This window comes from Ochlerotatus camptorhynchus, unplaced genomic scaffold (genome assembly GCF_037179485.1).
Source record: "Ochlerotatus camptorhynchus isolate MF236.1 unplaced genomic scaffold, CSIRO-AGI_Acam_v1.1 ptg000649l, whole genome shotgun sequence".
Taxonomy (NCBI): domain Eukaryota; kingdom Metazoa; phylum Arthropoda; class Insecta; order Diptera; family Culicidae; genus Ochlerotatus; species Ochlerotatus camptorhynchus.
In genome coordinates this window covers 461,159-480,446 of record NW_027041128.1, presented here as the reverse complement: position 1 = coordinate 480,446, position 19,288 = coordinate 461,159, and positions in this window count along the sequence as shown.

Genomic DNA, 19,288 nt, shown 5'->3' with positions numbered 1-19,288 from the left:
ACTATTGCCAGTAAAATACAGCTATACAAATCAATCATCTCTCCTCATCTAGACTTTTGCCCATCCATTTTATTTCTAGCCAATGAAACACAAATATCGAGATTACAGCGTTTGCAGAATAAAATAATGCGTTTGATTTTGCGATGTAATAGATTCACTTCCTCAACTTTGATGCTGGACGCTTTAAAATGGCTGTCAGTGAAGCAAAGAATAGTTTATTTGACTATGGTGTTCATTTTTAAAGTAGTAAATGGTTTGCTGCCTCGATATTTGTGTGATCGAATTGAAAGAGGAAGTGATTTTCATAGATATAATACTAGAAACGCGGATGAAATAAGAACACCACATTTCTTGACTTGCGCTTCACAGAATTCATTGTATTTTAAAGGAGTAAATGTTTTCAATTCGATGCCTAGACATATTAAACGTGCAACAACATTAGCAGAATTCAAGAGACATTGTATTTCACACGTTAAAACTGTCTTTTGAACAGTTATCCAGTGATTTTTATTTTTTTTTTTTTTATGAATGGACGAAGTATGTATCTTGACGAAGTTATTTATAACGGATTATTTTGTATGGATAGCTGTCATAACGACTTTTTAATAATTATTGTAGCACTGCAAAAACTATTTTGTTCGCCACGATGGTGATGATGGATTTTTTTTATATTTGAATTAAAGTAGTAGTTAAAAAAAAAAAAAGTAGTAGTCTACAAAGGTTTGAGCCTCGCGCGCGTATTACGGATATAGAGGACTGAATTTAACATTTGATAAAAAAAAATGCAACTTTGAAGCTTATTTGGAAGATACTTTGAGTTAGTATTAAGTTTTCTGGCTGAATGTCGGGGGTTCGTGAGCATTCCTGACATTGCTGAAAATTATAATAGCATCATTGCGGGGTTGCTAGTGTATAGGATGCTTTGTTGATTGTTCATTAACTCTTGATTGCTTGTAATACTTATGAATATTCTAGGTGGACAAAAAGGCGAACTAAGAGGTGGACGCCTAAGCTTTTTCACATTTATGTATATTGCTGTGAAGCAACTGTAAAGTCTAGAGGGAATTTATATCTGTAACTGTAACCAGCTCGTTTTTGTTTGCTAACCTGGTTAAAATGTTTATATTTAATTATCTTAAAGATAAATCGTCCAGCTCAAACCTTTGTAGGGGTAAGAGGTGGGACCATCATCATCATTTACATGAGAAGTGAAGATGCCAGTGGAAGAGTTGCAATCCGATCTCTAGCTTGCAAGTGTCGGGTTTGTCCACTAAAATGCTAATCTATACCACGGTTAAAACTTTGCGGTGCCCTTCTAGCTGCTCAGCTTTATGAAAAGGTCCAATCATCTATCAAAGATAAGGCTTGTACTCGAAAAAAAATGCACCATTTTTATCCGTGTGTCACTTTTTTATCCGTGGGTAAAAATCAATGAAAATCTGGGTATAACTAGTTTGGAGTGAATTGTTTACATGTGTAAAATTTCATAACAATCGGTTCAGTAGTTATTGAGATGTCATCGAAACAAGAAGAAAATAGCCGGAGAATATTGCGCGCCGTCATGGAAAATTCGACTACGACCATGAGATGGATCGGAAGACAACTGGGATCACCCATACATCTGTATCTCGGGTGGTAAAATCGTTTAAGGAGTCCAAGATGACCGAGCGGTGGGTTGGAAGTGGAAGAAAATCGAAGACAGCTGAGCCCGGAAAGTGTTGGATTATTTCAAGCGTAATCCGAACCTTTCGATTCTCGACGCGGCTCTGAAGGCAAAGTGTTCCGCCTGGTTTGTTCAGCAAACCATGAAACGAGCTAGGCTTCGTGTATTCAAGGTCCGGAAGGCACCGAACCGGCGTGATCAATAAAACACGGCGGCCAAATCCCGCGCAAGGAAGCTGTATCGAGAGTGGTTAACGAAACCGATGTGTGTGGTTATGGATGACGAAACTTGCATCAAGGCAGACGCAAAGCAGATACCGGGGCTGGAGTTCAACGTTGCCAAATCACGGTTTGATGTTCCGGAAGACATAAGGAAGAAGAAAATGGACAAATTCGCCAAAAAATACTTGCTCTGACAGACCATACGCCAATGCGGTAAATTGAGTAAACCGTACATCGCAATGGGTACCATCAACAGCGAAATGTACCGCAACGAGTGCCTCCAGAAGAAGAATGGATGAAAGTGACCAAAAAGCTCGGCTCCACCATTGCACAAAATGTAATAAGGGGTCTTAAGGGAAAGGTGCGGGCTTTCAGCGATGGAAAGGAAATTGAATAAAGTTATTATGCCGAAACATAATCCATATGTATTAGTTCATTCCCTGAAAGTTTCAAGAAAATCCGACTTAAAATAAATTTTTGGCGAACACTTTTTGTCTGGTGCAGTTTTTTTCGAGTACAGGCCTTACAATGAGAACCTTTTTCTGGACTGACTTTGCATGTGTCCTTCGTTGGATTCAAGCAACCCACGTAGCGAGCAACGTACGTAGCCAATCAAGTGTCAAAGATACAAACTATCACCGAAAAATGTGAATGGAGAAACGTACCAGGACACGAGAATCCCGCAGACTTAATTTCTCCGCAAGAGAACTTGAACAATCGTTTTTGGTGACAAGGTCCAAATTGGTTAGAATGTAGATAGGTGGCTGAAACTTATGCCAAACTACGGTGAAGAAGGAGAGGATGAAAAACGTCGTACAGTTGTATCAAACGTAGCATCACCGTTCACCGAATTCAATGAGGAATATATCGGGCAAATCTTCACTTTCACTGACATGATCCATCGCTCTGCATATTTTGCTACATTTGATGGATTTACTTCGCAAACCAAGAACGAACCGAATAATGGATCGTTCCTATCCGATACTGAACTTCAGGAGGCGGAGAAAGTTCGGATTAAGCGAGTTCAGAAGAAAACATTCAATCGAGAATGGAAAACGATTCTCAACCACACGATGTTGCCGTCTAACTCTCCATTACAGATCCATATCCAAGGATGGGATCATGAGGGTTGCCGGTCGTTTGAGCAAGTCCCAGGAGACAGACGACTGCAAGCATCCAATCCTGTTACCGGCACGACACACCTTTACACGCAAGCTTTTGCAGCATCATCATGAGAAGCTTATTTACGCGAGACCTCAACAATTTTTGGCAGTAATGAATATACGTTTTCTACCGTTAGGAAGACGGAATGTGGCCAGACAGCTGCTACACAGATGTTTGAAGTGTTACCCTTCTAAGCCATACAAAATCCATCAATTTATGGGTGATCTACCAGCAGCCCGAGTCATGGTTCTTGGACTATTTTCCCGCACATACGTGGACAATTTTAGAATTGGTCACCAATTTATAAACCGATAGATTTCTCCAAGCACTGCATCGTTTCATTTCGAGGAAGGCATGAACATGATGTTGCAGAAAAACAAAACTCACATCGAGACCGTTGCCAAAGAGTGTGCCACACAAGGCATCAGTGGCATTTCATCCCACCAAGTGCCCCTCACTTCGGGGCTCTATGGGAGGATGCGGTTCGCACAGTCAAGAAGCACCTTCTGAAGGTAGTCAAAGAGAATCCAGTTTCACCGAAGGATTTTACAACACTACTGGTGCAAGTGGAAGGATGTCTTCATTCCCACCCTCTCACTCCAATGCCGGAGGATCCAGAAGACTTGGAACTGTTAACTCCCTCGTATTTCCTTGTCGGAACTTCTCTCCAATCAATTCCAGAGCCAAACTTCGAAGATATTCCCATCAATCGACTCAACCAATACCATGCAACGAAAGCTGCAAGATTTTTGGCGAAGGGAATATTTATATGAGCTTCAAGTCAGAACCAAGCTTTGGAAGTTGCTGATCCAGGTTGAGGTAGGCAAGCTGTTCGTAATCCAGGACGACCAACTACCCCCAATGCGGTGGACCTCCTGTGATTCTCCTAGCCGCGAAATGATATCGTTGTTCTTTAGAACCATCCATGTCACGACAAAGCGTTTGCTGGTATAGTTCCTCACAACGCCAGAGCCCAAACTGGACCGAAGGGTTGCTTATCATACTCCGCGGAATGAGAACCACCCTCAAGGAAGACCTGCAAGCATCAGTCACAGAAGCAACCTACGGAATAACACTACGACTTCACGGAAAATTCGTCAACGAAATTACCAGCAAGCAAACTACATCCATAAAATATTTTTTTTATGAAAAGTGACCGGAAGGCGCCCTGGCATCAGACAATGATTTCCGTTCGCTACACGTCACTCCGATTCCAAAAGTACTCATATTGTCAAATATTTTTTTCAGAATACTTTTTTTACGAAGTAAATACGCACTGATTCGATTTATGAACCACTTGTTTGGTTCGTAAATGGAGAGTCCAGTGTACTAAGTCCAAGAGAGATTTCCAGACAGCTAACACTAAGGGATGCGCTCATTCCTGAAAATAAACCCTATTTCATCGATATGCCACTGGCTCCCGTCTACATACGGTCCTGTCGAAGGCACAGGTGATAAGAGAGTAGTGTTGGGTACGTCTCCTTTTCAGTTCCTTCTGGCCTACCTCCACCATCATCCCCATCAAGAACACACCGGTTGGACGACGGAGGTGGAACAAAAATTATGCATTCAATTCGATTGAAAATTGGGGAAAGTTCTCCATAAATAATTCATATAATCCGTTTAACACTCTCATTCGACAGAGGAAAAGCCTCCCATCAGCACACCCGACACTAATGCGCACCTACTCACTGAGTTCTGCACGCCTCCCACCCTCATGCTCTGCCTATGTATATCGATCATAAACGGATAGTGTGAGTCAGCTCAACACCGAGTCCGGGTGGTGAAAGCGAAATGAAATCAACATAAATCAATGAAAATGTTTAATGAAATTTGAAATGCTCCGTTTCATTTGGATAACAATATTATTCCAAATTTGTGCGAGCTGTGTTTATAGTTTCACGGTGCCGTTTTGTGCAAATATTGTATCAGGCACCCTATCAATCACACATTTACACACATCTGGTGCATCTAATTCATTTTATCAATCGCAATCGATCTAAAATGCAAATAATAGTACATGTGCGATGTCAGTATATAGCCACATGACCTATCACTCAGGCCGGGCTCGTGTTCAAAGTGTGTTGATTTATTGCAGGATTTTACGGAGAGCGTGTGGGTGCGAGGTGCGATGACTGTGCGGTCGGAGCTCTCCTATGCCTATGACAGACATGCTCAAGATTTAAGGGCATGATAAAGTGTGTAAAACCAGGATGGGATTGTCTGTCAGATGCAGTTCGTTCATCTATGTAAGCAGATTAAATGATTTGATTAGAATGCATGATTTTTTTTTATTCATGTTTGTGACAGGGAACAAGTTTGCTGCATTGAATTTATATTTGTGTGTGATTTCAATGTGGATTTGCTTTCTGTTCTGTTTCATTAAATGAAAAGATTTTTTAAGAAAAACTCGTAAGTAAGCTGATTATTTAATATGAACGCTCTTCGGTATATTTTTTGTTTCGGAATTATGAAACCGTTAGATGTTATAATTATATTTCAAGAAGCGATTGTAAAGTATGTGTTTGACACATAAAATCTGTCTATTTCGCTTTCAATTTCTGAGATTTTATAATTGGTGAGCGCTGACTCCAAGTGTAAGCTCACGAATGATAAAATCGCTGATTGTGACTCTCTGAAAACTAAATTTATATTGTTATGTGTCAAATACATACATTCAGTGCCTTAGGATCCGTGGGAAGGGGGAGGGGAGGGAGCTAGAGCAGCTTTCCTTAAGCCCTCCCTATTATCTGCTATCGAAATATGAATTTTTAATGCGCGATCGTATTTTTCCTCCTACAATCTATGTATGAAAAATAATTAAATTTATTTTAAAAAGTAGAAGAAAATGCACACAAACATTAACAAGAATGATACAGAATATAAAATCGCACTTTCTTGACAGTCGCTGATCTTCGCTTAAGAATTTCGGATTAGAAGTCAAACCTACAGGACTTTGCTTGGTTCATTCTTGCAGCCAGTACTTTGTCTAATGCTCTGCAAGAGTTGTTAAAGTGTGGTGATAGATACCAGCACCGAGATCATGACCAGCAACAGCTCAGAGATCATGACTCAGGGTCATCCACTTTTGCAACCAACGTGATTGCAACAGTTGCTTGGCGTTTCCGGAAGTGATAATATCGGTAATCACGGTTTACATGGATCAATTCCACAGGCACGGTGGCCAGATACATAGCGTTATACAAATCAGACAATAGTATGGTACCCTTCAAACCTTCCCCTTGGCATACAACACCTCAAAGTTGTTCATCTCGAGAAAATCGATAAACCTATTTACTTTTTTTTCAAAATCCTCACTAATCTTCATGCAGCCGTCCTCCGCTTGCAGCCGATTGAACAGTTCCACCCCCGCCTCACTGTCGTACTGTTCCAAAATCACCAGTACGTATGAAAATTCACGTCCAGCTTGCCAGAATCCATCCGACGGAGTATAGCTAAGGAACCGGCATCCACCAGGGCTACAATCAGTGTACTTTGGACAGATTTGGTTTGCTTTGCCCAGTTTGCTTATTCTGGCGAAATTTCCATGCTGCAGCAGTAATTTTAGGTTGTATACACAACTTTATCTTTATCACGCTTCGTTTTCTTGAACAATCACAAACAAACAATCACAAAGGTAATTAAAACTTCAGAGTTGCCAAACTCATTGCATACTTGATTGGCACGCTTCGGCACAGCTTTCGGCACAGATTGAGGTATGCTGAGTTGATTACCCCTTGTGGAATCTACATTTTGCCTCAACAAAAATGAAAAACAGTTACCACATTGATCCGGGGGCAGATTGATTGCCGGGGTGTAATTGATCGGTTGGTGATAGATATCAAGAGAAAATCTTGATTGCATTTCATTATGATATGGTAGCTTTGACGTGTTTCTCGTTATAAAAAGTAGATTTATTTTCTTAATTTTCAATTCCATTTTATTTGTTATTCAATATACATTCTTATTTGTTACTTTGCCTTGTTTGTTGGGATCAGTCTTGTTAGCGGTCACGGTAGTCGACACATTTTCTGTGATCATCGACTGTCTTTTCCACTGTACCAAACTAAAATGTCATATGACAGGCTCTTTTATACGAAACTGTCGCCGGAGACCGTCACGAATGTATCTATTTTAGTTTTTCTCATAATAAAAGCTGCGGATGATGTGTTTGAGTGAATTTGGAAATTAGTAAGCAATGATATCTTAATGATAACATTTCTGATCAGAAATGCTTTAATTTACACCAAATTTAAGAATTAGAATGAAATCACACCTGTCATATGATAGTTATTCAATAATTTTCTATTTGCTCGAATGTTATTCTACCGTTTGTGTTGTGTGAGAGAGACGACGGTAGAGCATGAGAGTACGAATATAAACAGACAGTCGCGTACGACAACGAAGCGAGTGTAGTAAAAATCGTCGATTGTTTCAACCCCTGGTTAAGATACTATTTAAGTAAGTTGATGCTCTTGAATCCAAGGTTGCAAATACTCATTTCAGCTAAAATAATGTTTTTCGGAATAATAAAACCAAAAGATGGTATGATGGCATGTTTTACTTGTAACTTACAAGAAGAAATTACAAAGTATGCGTTTGAAACATAAAACCTGTAAGTTTTGCTTTCTCTGAGTCACAATCAGCGATTTGCTGATCGCTGAGTGAGTGAGTGAGTGAGTGAGTGAGTGAGTGAGTGAGTGAGTGAGTGTGTGAAAAATCGCTGATTGTGACTCTCGTGAAGTGAAATAAACAAATTCCTTTTCGAGGGACTCGATAGGGTTGGGAGAAAATTCTATGCTAATATCAACTTGGAGCTTTTAGTGTAATAATTGATTAGCTAGAGAAAGTTTTGAAGAGGATAGATTGATAGTTCCGCTAGAGTACGGCAGTGCGAAAATTGAACAGAAGTTGAAATTGAGCAAAGGGCTGTTCATGCGGCAATCCTAATTTATTGCGCACTTCTTTACCTAAATCATACTTTGATGGATGAAGGGATTTGGGGTGTGTCCACAAATCCACAGACTAAAGAGTGCGCGTTTGATTTGCTCATATAGGGTAGAGCGCTACTTTGTCGTAATCATCCATTTCCGTTCTATCGAGCAGAAATCATCAGTATAATCACAAATCAGTAATACGTTTGTACCGATACGTTAGTTCACAAGCTACAACACAAAGCCTATTAGAGCGTATTGTGTGAATATTTACAATCATTGTTCTAAAAACAAAAGAAGCGCTCCTAGCGATCTCACTTTTTCTACCTTCATCCGTAGGACGAAGAAAATCCAATGGCGTTTCAATGTGTTGGGACGGAGTTGAAACTCGTATGACGAATTTAGAATTAAGCAGCAGTGTTAGATTTTTAACAATATCTCAAGAATGTGTGGCTCATTATCAAATCCAACGGTACTTATGGAAAGGGGAATAAATTTAGAAGTCATCTTTGATAGAAACATTTCATTTATTGTTAAAACCCGTTTAAGAAAGAAGGGTGAAGTGTGGGTTGTGCTTAGTAGGACGGAAATTAGATCAAAAACCCTACTATCTGCGGCTTTGGAATAGTTCTAGCGACGTTCATCACTACCTAACGCCCCACGTTGTCAAAAGCATTTCCAGGTAATGGTGCTTAGCAACTGATTTTGATGATAATAAACAATCGGTATATCCCTCAACCAGTGTTCAGCTGTTCAGCCCAACTAACGAAAGCCATTCACTAAGTGGGCAGTTGTCTAAGCCCAGCGAGCAAAAGTTGACTGTATTTTTTAAAATATCTGAGAGACGTGACTTGAATTTTTGAACTGTTGAAGATCCTCAGAACAATATACATATGTCGAACCATATGAAGCCTTGACAAAATATCCTATAGACTTTATGGAGATTTTCGATCAACTGAAGTCTTTGGAAAAATTCTTGATCAACAACCTGATATCCTTAAAACTATATCTGAGAGACGTCCGGCAAGTTTATATATCTTAGAACAAGGTTATGAAACTTACTCCAACTTCATTTATATCCTAAAATTTCATTGAACTTCGGACAAGTTCTGGTTATATAATTTCCGACAGGTTCACTGAACTTCAACTCTATTAATACAAGACTTGAGAGAATTTTAGTTCATGAAACTCCAGAGATGTTCATAGATATTCTGAGTAGTTCACTGAACTTCTGAGATGTGCATGGAACTTCTGAGATTGTACAATACGTCGACACCGTCCGACTCCTCGAGCTAGTGGAGCCTCGTGTTGCTGGTTTACTCTGGTATTGGAGCGAATAAAACGACTGATCGCATGGACATGCCCCTAATTTGAGCTAATACATAAATTCAGCAATCGACAAAATTTTCAATAGTGACGAAAAATATCCATTAGTACCGTCCCAATGACGCGTCCATCTGGATAAAATTGATAAATAACAGATTTTTAGTGATGGGCCCAATCTTTGATCCATAGGCCATCATTAGAGACATTTCCCCTATCTTACAACTAATAAACCCGAGAAAGACTCTCCACATTTTCGTTGCTGCTAGCCGGACTCGTATACATGACGAACACAATGATGACGATGGGTGCTCGATGACTGTGGGTGCTCAAAGATAATGGGTGCTCGATAATAGCAGGTTCGTCACTCATCGAAACGATCAGCTTGCTGCGTACACTTGAAGTAGGGTAGGTTGACTCCATAGTGCCGTTGATTAAAAGAACTTTAAACAGAGATGAATCAAGAACTTTCAAGCAGTCTATAGATCTTCCTAGCAGTTCCTTGGACTTTCGTGATGCTCGTAGTACATCCAAAACTCTCATAGAACTTCCAAGATGTTCATAAACCTTCTGATTAGTTTATAGAAGTCCATAGAATTTCATAGAAATTTCAAGCAGATCATAGAGTCTCTAAGCAGTTCGTAGTACTTTCCAGGTTTTCAGAGAACTTTCAATATGTTCATAGAACTTCTGAGATGTTCATAGAATTTCCGAAATGTTCATATAACTTCCGACATGTTCGTAAAACTTCCGATAAGTTAATTGATTTTTTTTTCCGATAAGTTAATTGAACTTCCGAGCAGTTCATAGAATATTTTGATATGTTGATGTAACTTTCAAGATGAGCATGGAACTTAAGAAGATAATTTAATAGAACATCTAAACAGTTCATAGAACTTCTGAGCTGTTTATAGAATCCCCAACGCGATTCGAGTATCACTTTTGCCATTTCCGTTTTATTTGTTTCCCCTTTATCATAGACTCAAACCAATTTTATGTCACTATGAAATCGCCCCGCAACGGCGCCGGTGGTGTAGTGGTAAGTGTGATTACCTCTCACCCAAGTAGGCCTGGGTTCAATCCCAGTCGGCGCCGCCGGGATGTTCTGAGGCATAACATCTCTGATCTTCGCCTTCATGATCACGCATATTGTGGGGTATTTCACAGAATTTTCAATGTTTTCTGTTTCCGGAAGCCGCCATCTTGGATTTAAAAATGGCGTCAGACATCGATTTCCGGTCCCTACACGTCACTCCGATTCCAAAAATACCCATATTGTGGGGTATTTGACAGAATTTCCATGTTTTCCTGTAACCGGAAGCCGCCATCTTGGATTTCAAAATGGCGTCAGACATCGATTTCCGGTCCCTACACGTAACTCCGATTCCAAAAATACCCATATTGTGTGGCATATAACAGAATTTTGAAGTTTTTCTGTAACCGGAAGCCGCCATCTTGGATTTCAAAATGGCGTCAGACATCGATTTCCGGTCCATACACGTCACCCTGATTCCAAAAATACCCATATTGTGGGGTATTTGACATTATTTTCAAAAACCTCTTTTTACGAAGTAAATCCCAAATAACGAGTTTTCTTTTGCGCACTAATTCGATTTACGAACCCCCGTTTTGGTTCGTAAATGGAGGTTCCAGTGTAGGTACTTAGTTTAGCAGGCGATCTGTGTGTGCGGCAAATTCAGCAATCCGTACATAACCATCAACGGCCAGATATATAAAAAAGAATGCCTCCAGAAGCGCCTTCTGTCCTTCTCCGGTCCCTCGAAGGTGACACTCTGTTTTGGCCGGATCTGGCATCGTGCAATTAAGCGAAACTGGTGATGGAGTGTTACGAAACCAACGATGTTGTTTTTGTGCCGAAGGAGGCAAATCTGCCAAACTCGCCAGAACTTCGCCCAGCAGAAAAATTCTGGGCGATTAATAAGGGCTAGTTCCGGAAAACCGAGAAGGTCTTCAAACACGACAAGGATTTGAAAAAGGAGTGGATGAAAATGTGTGGCACAACTGTTGCACAGGATTTGATGGGTTGTGTTAAGTCCAAGATGTGGGCATTTAGCCTACGAGAGGAGGTTGAATATACCAACTTTGCAACCGTGCACTTATGCCGTAGTAGTTCTCTACTTTACTGTTCCCAGCACATTACACTCGAAAATGCCGAAAGCTCTTGGATTGTTTTCCAAGATTAAACAATCTTCAATTACTTCAAAATTTTTATTGTTGTCAAGTTGTTTCTCATGCAACCATGTATCTAACGTAAAGTCGCCATTCAGCGCTCATGCTCCCTTCATCGTTTACTGCATACGTGTTATCATTATTTACATACATTTACAACAAATATCAATAGCATAATTACAATTAATGACAGTAGTATGATTGATCATCTTTTGCTATACTGTGCAAGTTAAGAGAAAAATTATTAAAAATAATTATGCAGTGAGCGGTGAACAGAGACTACGTGAGCGGTGGATGGCGACCTTAAGGTACTTTGTTTTGGTAGAGTAAGGCGTCAAGTCAAATCTAGCTGTTTTCTTCGTATTTATAAAGAATACGTTATTTCCCCCGATTCCAAAAATCAGGGAAGATCAAGCCCAGTCACGCCTGGTAGAAAACCTTTTCATAGTGCATTACTGGCATTAAGATCTACCACCGAAACCTAGTCCGAACTACTTCAAACTAGGGAAACAGGATTGTTTTGTAATTAACGGAACGCATCTTAGTCCTTTTTACGTTATATGAGGCATATGAGGCATCATCGAGGCGATTTTAGTAACAAGACGTGGAATTGTCCACCGAGGATGATCTTGAAACAATGAAAGAATTAGTTAGTTGTTATTTTCATCTACGTGATTCCAGTTCTCTAGTTTGAAGTTGTTAAGACTAGGATTATGATGCATGGTCATAAGAATCGGTGTTATTGCTCGATTTTGAACGCACCAGACTGGACAGACAAACACGAATGGCTACAGTCGGAAAATCAAGTCATTACTATGAAACGTCTGGAAAAAATCCAACGAACCAGAATGTTGTTTAGCAACATGCTCTAATATTATCAGATATTCTTTATATTTCTATAATGAACAATGGATTTTGAAGCATAAAGCTGCTTTGTTTCCAGTTTTCGGAAGATATTCCAGCTCAAAATTTATTGTTCAAAAAATAATAACAACGGAACGACCTCTATCTAATACAGCTGTTGATGATCATTTTCCGTAAACAGCAATACCGGTACATACAACAGTTTAGCCCGATGGTGAGTCTCAGCATAGGAACAAGATCGCAAACATAATCAGAGCCTCGGTAGTCGGACATCATCCGGTGGCGATTGGCATTCGCGTTCAATGGAATAGATTGCAATTGAATTGTTTCAATTATGCATCTTCTTCAGTGGCATCGACATTGGCCGATAATTAGCATTTGGTGCGTGCCGTCGTAGTCTGTGTGGTTTTGAATGGGCACGCTCCCATTTCAAAGACACCCACAGTCCAGCAGGGAGAAGCATCATCGCTTCTGATTACGACGAATCATCTCGCGCTCGAGGCCTTGACAGATCGGCAAAGGTTCACCAGGCCAGGGAACGAAGGGGTCTCGTGGTGCAATCAAGTGCCCTTTCGGATTCTGAACTCGCTTCGTTCTCTTGGGATTAATAAGGATAACTCGTTGCTTCGGCCTTGATTAGGCATTTCACTTTAGTGCGTATTGCAATCCAATATACAGCGTTTGGCCAGAGATAGTGCTACTGTTTGTTCTTTTCACTCGGACGCCTCGCTGCTGCTGTTGCGCTTCCAATGGCCTGAGAATGCTTCCGGCGACAAGGGCTCTCGGTTTCTGTCCGTCTCGAAACGATGGCCCTACATTCGAATGATGATGTCTAAGCTGATGATGGTGGTGCGGTCTCGTGATAAGCCGTATCCATCAAAAGCATGTTGATGGGTTAAACGAGCGGAGACGATTGATATGACTTTGGTTCGGGCCCATCTCTCATCGTTCAGATATGTTGATTGGGTCGTGTGCGTTCAGATTTAGGCTCCAACAATGTGAACAGTCGAGTATCGATACATGCTGCGTATTGGTGGTTGCTTGCTTGGGAATGTACTGATTACATTTTCCATTTTCGCTTGAAGTTTATGGGATAGTTGCTGTTGAGTGCTAAATCTCAAAATTGAACAACGACATATTACATTTGTTTAACTGTGTGTCTGAGAAAAATATGTTTTTTACACAACCGATTCAATTCAAAGTCAATCATTGATACATGGATGTTTTTTTATAAACTTCACGCGACCTTTACTATAGCCACAGGTGGTGGCAGGTGGTGTTCATTTTAAACGCTAATAACTTTTCGGGGTAGCTCGGATTCACATCCGGTCTTCAGCAAAGATGTTCCCAATACTGAAAAAAAAAAATTGACTAACTTCAGCTCTACCTAGAGCCGCGAATATGAAAGTGGCCATACATTTTGTCGATTTTTCTCATACAAACTTTAAACCCTTTGGGCGGAGGGTTCCCGTGAACTTCAAATTTTGGAAGGTTGTTTCAGTCCCCCCAAGCTACCATTCCATGGGGTAGCGTATGAAATTCCAGACTTCTACATATTTCCATAACACTGAAACACTCGAATTTCACACTGCACAATACAATGTTGGTCACAAACCGGCTGCTAAATCATGTAATATGATTATCATTTTCTTAAATACATAATATCTATTTGAAGTGATGATTGGCAGAAAAGCAATCGATAGCAAAGCTGCCGCTCAGAAAATTTTCTACATGGCTGGCTATTGAACTTTTGATAAGAAAAATATAGAAAAGGCGAAGGCAATGAACAAAAAGTGTTATTTTCCCATACCAATTTCCATGTAAACTTCAACCAGTTTCTAATCAAATGAGTTCAAATTTCACTGTCGAGCGAAAATTTAAAATTTTGCAAAATTTTAATGGAACGTGTTGATCTTTTTTTCCGTACTGAGTACTAATGCTACCGACGCCAGGGAGGCAGCTTCCACACCTGGACCCTACCCTATCGACCCATCAACTCATGAACCGGCTTTTCTTCCCTTCCGAAGGAAGACGTGATCAGCGATGTTATGCCTCAGAAAATCCGGGTGGCGCCGACTTGAACCCAGGTATTTTGAGGTGAAAGGCAATCACGCTTTTCACTTCACCACTGGCGTCGCTTTCGTGTTGTTTTAAATCAAAAATATTGTTAGAATAAAACTAGAACTGCAGCCTTTTATCATAAACTAAATACTTTCGTTTTATCACAAAGTCTATCCAATTGATGGCAACTCGCTAGATAGGTACTCGAACTTGGTGTGCCACAAAGTTGCACAACCAAAGCGTTTGCGTGTTTGCGTGGCAGTGTGGAATAGAAGTATTAATCCGTCTAAACCACAGATTTAATTTCTCCTATTGCCTGTCAATATCGTTTGAAATTGAATTTAATGCCTAATAATTTAATCACTCTGGTGCTTAATTAATTCATGCCACTCGGCAACACCGGACGGCGGCGCTGCTGAATGACATGGAATGCATCCAATTGCTAGCCCTTTGGTGACACACACACACACACACATACACGTGCACAATGCATTTGAATGGTAGTGGGAATGTGGCTTGGGCTCCCCTGTGGTGTTTTTCTAAACCTCGTGGCAACTGCTGCCACACTGATCACATCCGAAGTGCATCGGGACAAGAGGCGATGACGTTGTGATGTGAGTGAGCGAGCGGTGATTATAGAGAGTGAATAAAACCGGAAAACGGTCCAAACCGACGCGTCGGTGTGTGGTGGGTGTCCCATTGTTGATTTCAATTTCATTCGAATCAACATCAAAAATGTATTACACGCGGTGATAGTCAGTTGTTCGTGCGTGTCATCGGCTTAACGGTGGGATAGGGAACGACAATTTGACACCGATATGAGCCCGGGAGATGGAGGTGCCTCAACCCACCATACTGGCACTACAAAAACTAGAAAATTTATAATGAACATGATGATTTGGATGAAAATCTCATAATGACATGGTTTGGGGATATTGTGTTCTAGTAGTTGATTTTTTACTGCTTCTTCTCTCTCGCTTTCTCTCTCTCTACCTTTCTCTTTCTGGTTGAATCATCGCGGTGCCCAGTAGGGCTACTCCCTGTCATGGTAAATATGGTGCTTATGAAGGCGAATGAAATTTGAAAATGATGGACATGTTGTCATAAAAACATCGACTTTCCATCAGATCGAGCGAAATTGATTGGACCCGCGGGGCACTGATGTGGAACGGTTGACAAATAGGATTTCTCTCGCGGGAGAAAAAGCAGACCCGGTGATGTGCAATGGTCGGATGCAGCATGGCAGCCGAAGCATGATGATATAAATTTGTTTTCATGTCAGGGAAATGTTCGATTGTTTGTTGATTTTGTAAAATCGCATAAATTCATCACGCGGTCGATAAGTTACTTTAATTTTTCAATTCGTCGTCCCAATTACGGGCCCATGCTCGCGGTTGGGAGGCACTTTTGATATAATTGACGTTATGTTTTATATTACACCGATCGAAATAAAAAAATGTGTTAATTTATGTTTTCTTTTTATGACTTTGTAGATCATGTAATTTAGGGAAAACCATGTGAAACCGATATCCACGCACTAAAAAAATTAACTTAAATTCAAAACATTAACATTCACCTGCTTACATTTTGAATGAATTTAGATTTTTAAATTATGTTTTTGGATTTTGGTTATTTAATGGAGGATCTTTCCATTTATTGGTAAATCCCAAAATTTCTGTTAAGCAAGCTGTTAATTTATGAAAGTGATACGTTTTGTTTATCTGTGGTCTAATCAGTGAACAATTGTCGTGCGAAGTTTTGTAGACCTACGATTTGTACTTTCGAATGAAGCACCAAATGTTTGCCACATTTGACCAAGTTTGTACAGAACTATTATGCGGGTAATCTGTAATGTTTTGGCCTAATCAAGATATTTTGGCCAGCGTCGAAATTTTTGGTCCAACAATCATGATGGGGAACGATTCAGATTTCAAAACACCGATGCTACAGTAGTTGCAAGAAGAATAGCAGGAATGCAGTCTAATGTCACAGTAGTGGACGGCATTCCAGTAACTTTCGTGACGGTTTTATGCCTGTCCATTAGACTGATGCAAAATTTGAAATTTTCGCTCCACAGTGCTCAAACGGTTCCAAATTGGGCCCTGATTAGCCTCTCTAAATTTGAACTCATTTAGTGAGAAACTGACGTGGCACAAACCATTTGAAGTTTATATGGGAATTACTATGAAGAAACCATAATTTCGATTCATATCTATCTCAAAATTTACCAGTTCACTCTACTTTAGAAAATGATAGCTGAGCTTGTTGAAATTTTTTTCAGCTACAACTTTGTTCAAGACCAGTTTTCAATCAAATGTAAGGAACAAAAGTTATTAATGATTCAAGTCACTGATGCCTTATGATTATACTCAATCAACTTTTCAGCAGGCAACATTGGTGTTTATGGTGCGTAGAATAGAGGACAAAAATCATGGCTACTATGTCACACTACGGAATACAGTTTTGTTCACAATACAGTTGCTTAATCATGCCATAAGATTATCAATCTCTTAAACAATTAATAACTATTTAATTTGACGTTTTGCTGAAAAACGATTTTCTGCAAAGTTGTAGCTGATAAAAATTCCCAAAGTAATAGCAATAGAATTTGTTAACAGTACAATATGTATATATTTATATATACATATGTATATGTTTTCCCATAGTAATTTCCATATAAACTTCAAATGGTTTATGCCAAGTCAGTTTCTTATCAAATGTGTTTAAACTTTCGGAGGCTAATCAGGACTCGATGTGAAACCGTTTGACACTGTGGAGCCAAAATTTCAAATTTTACATCAGTCTGCTGTCCATCTTATCACTTCTACATAATGTGTATAATGCAATCATTGATTCGCACTCGTTCGCTCTACCTGAAAGAAAGGAGTCGTCACACCAATCCCCAGCCCAAAGACTTGCGACCATTCATCGTCCTTCATACCATCTCCAACGTCCTTGAAAGGGTTTTGCTAGATCAAATAGTGGATTATATTGACAATTCTAATCCTCAGAATCAATCAGGCTACAGAAAAAGATACAGTACCTACACACATAGATATAACTAGATTCACACGTGACACAGATGCCCTGGAATCTGGTTAAATTTTTGTGACTGCAGTGTTTGATTAATGGATTTCAGTTGATTTGCTTTTTTAAAGCACTGAACGCTCCCTTTTCCACGGTTCTCCTCGTGACTAGGTATTGCCGTTTCAGCGAAAATGATTCGACGCAACTGACAGCCCGATGATTTTTCTCTGAATTGGCAATACTATAATTAATTCTCAATTGGAACATAGACGGCTACTATGATGAACATGAGCATGAACATGATTGACCACCCGTGGATCCAACTCCGTTATTGCCAGATCAGTTGTAATTACACAGAGAACCAATAGACGTTGCTTGGGACTAGGAACCATCCTCAATGTGTAAATACTGGCAATAGCAGCCCTGGCCCCGTCCGAATGCTGGTCCAGAAAGGAATGGGTAGGAATATGTTGACGTAATACGCACTTTAAAGAAAGCCAAGAACTCATCTGCACTTCCACGAGAAATCACTGGGATGTTGAATAAAAGGGTTGGGATTGCAGCAGGATTCATTTTGGCAAACGATATGCTGATTTGATATCCTAACGATTCAATAGACCAAAGAAGCGTGGGATGGAACCCACAGTCTTTTTCTCAGTAAGAAAAAATCGGTCACCACTAGGCCACCGAGCTCCTTATATCACACAACAATAACGATCAAATTTCCGTTCAACTTGTTGTTACTAGGTTTCAATCGCGGCGTCGACCTCACTGATGACGATAACAACTGCCCTTGAGAAGGATTTGACATGGATTTCCGATCAACACGTCATTTCTAAAGCTCAAATATTACTTATTTTACGTATCTGGCCCTCCAACCGAATTACTCTACGCTCTACATTATATTATGAAATAAATTTGATTTAAAGTATAACTCTATGTTGTGAAGGAGCTTGGTTTAATCCCTTGATTTTCTGCTCAATAAGCAAAGTCGGTCACCAGCTCCTTATTTTGTAAAAAAAAAAACATAACCAAGTTCCTGTTCAACTTGCTGTGACTGTGACAAGCTTATCTTAGCTTACACTGACTGCACATATCAATGGTTGCTACTCCGTGATTGATCAGAATCAGTGAAATTGTACAATGTATCAACTGAATGGGGCTGGGAGTGACCGTCCATTCTCATTGTACAAGTTTCAGTGACTCCATATTCTGTAGATAAATAATGGCGCCGGCCACGTCCTTGCAATCAGGTGGGAGTAGGGAAGGAATATTAGAGTGACCTTTGTTGTTTGTGGGCCGTGTTTACCTCTGCACCCCAACAAAAGACACAGGAAAGGAGATTTTGTTAGTAAGTTGGGTTCGTTGGATCAAGATTCACTTTGATAAGTGATGCGACCATGGTTTTAAATGAATCAGTGTTATCATGCATTATGCTTGGATTTGCCTGAAGCCTAAACAAAATGGTGGATCATTGTAATATAAATCTGAAGACGTTCCATCATCGAAAAGCTGAAAATAAACTTAAAGCATGAGCATGAGAAAAATTGACCATCTGCGACTGCCAACACCATAGAGCTGAAAACCAATTCAAACAAATCAAATCAACAGACAAAACCAGGGTAAAAGCTGTAAGAGTGAATCATTACAGTATAAATCTAATGATGTTCCGTTATCGAAGAGCTTGAAGAAAACTTAAATAATTTAAATCAATAGATCCAGTCTGAATGAAGGCTGAAAAAAGAGAATAATTATACAGCAATGACCCCATTTTGTCAGCTAGCAAAGCATGTGTACCTTAAACATCCATATTGAAGGAGGAAGATATGAAATCACAATTA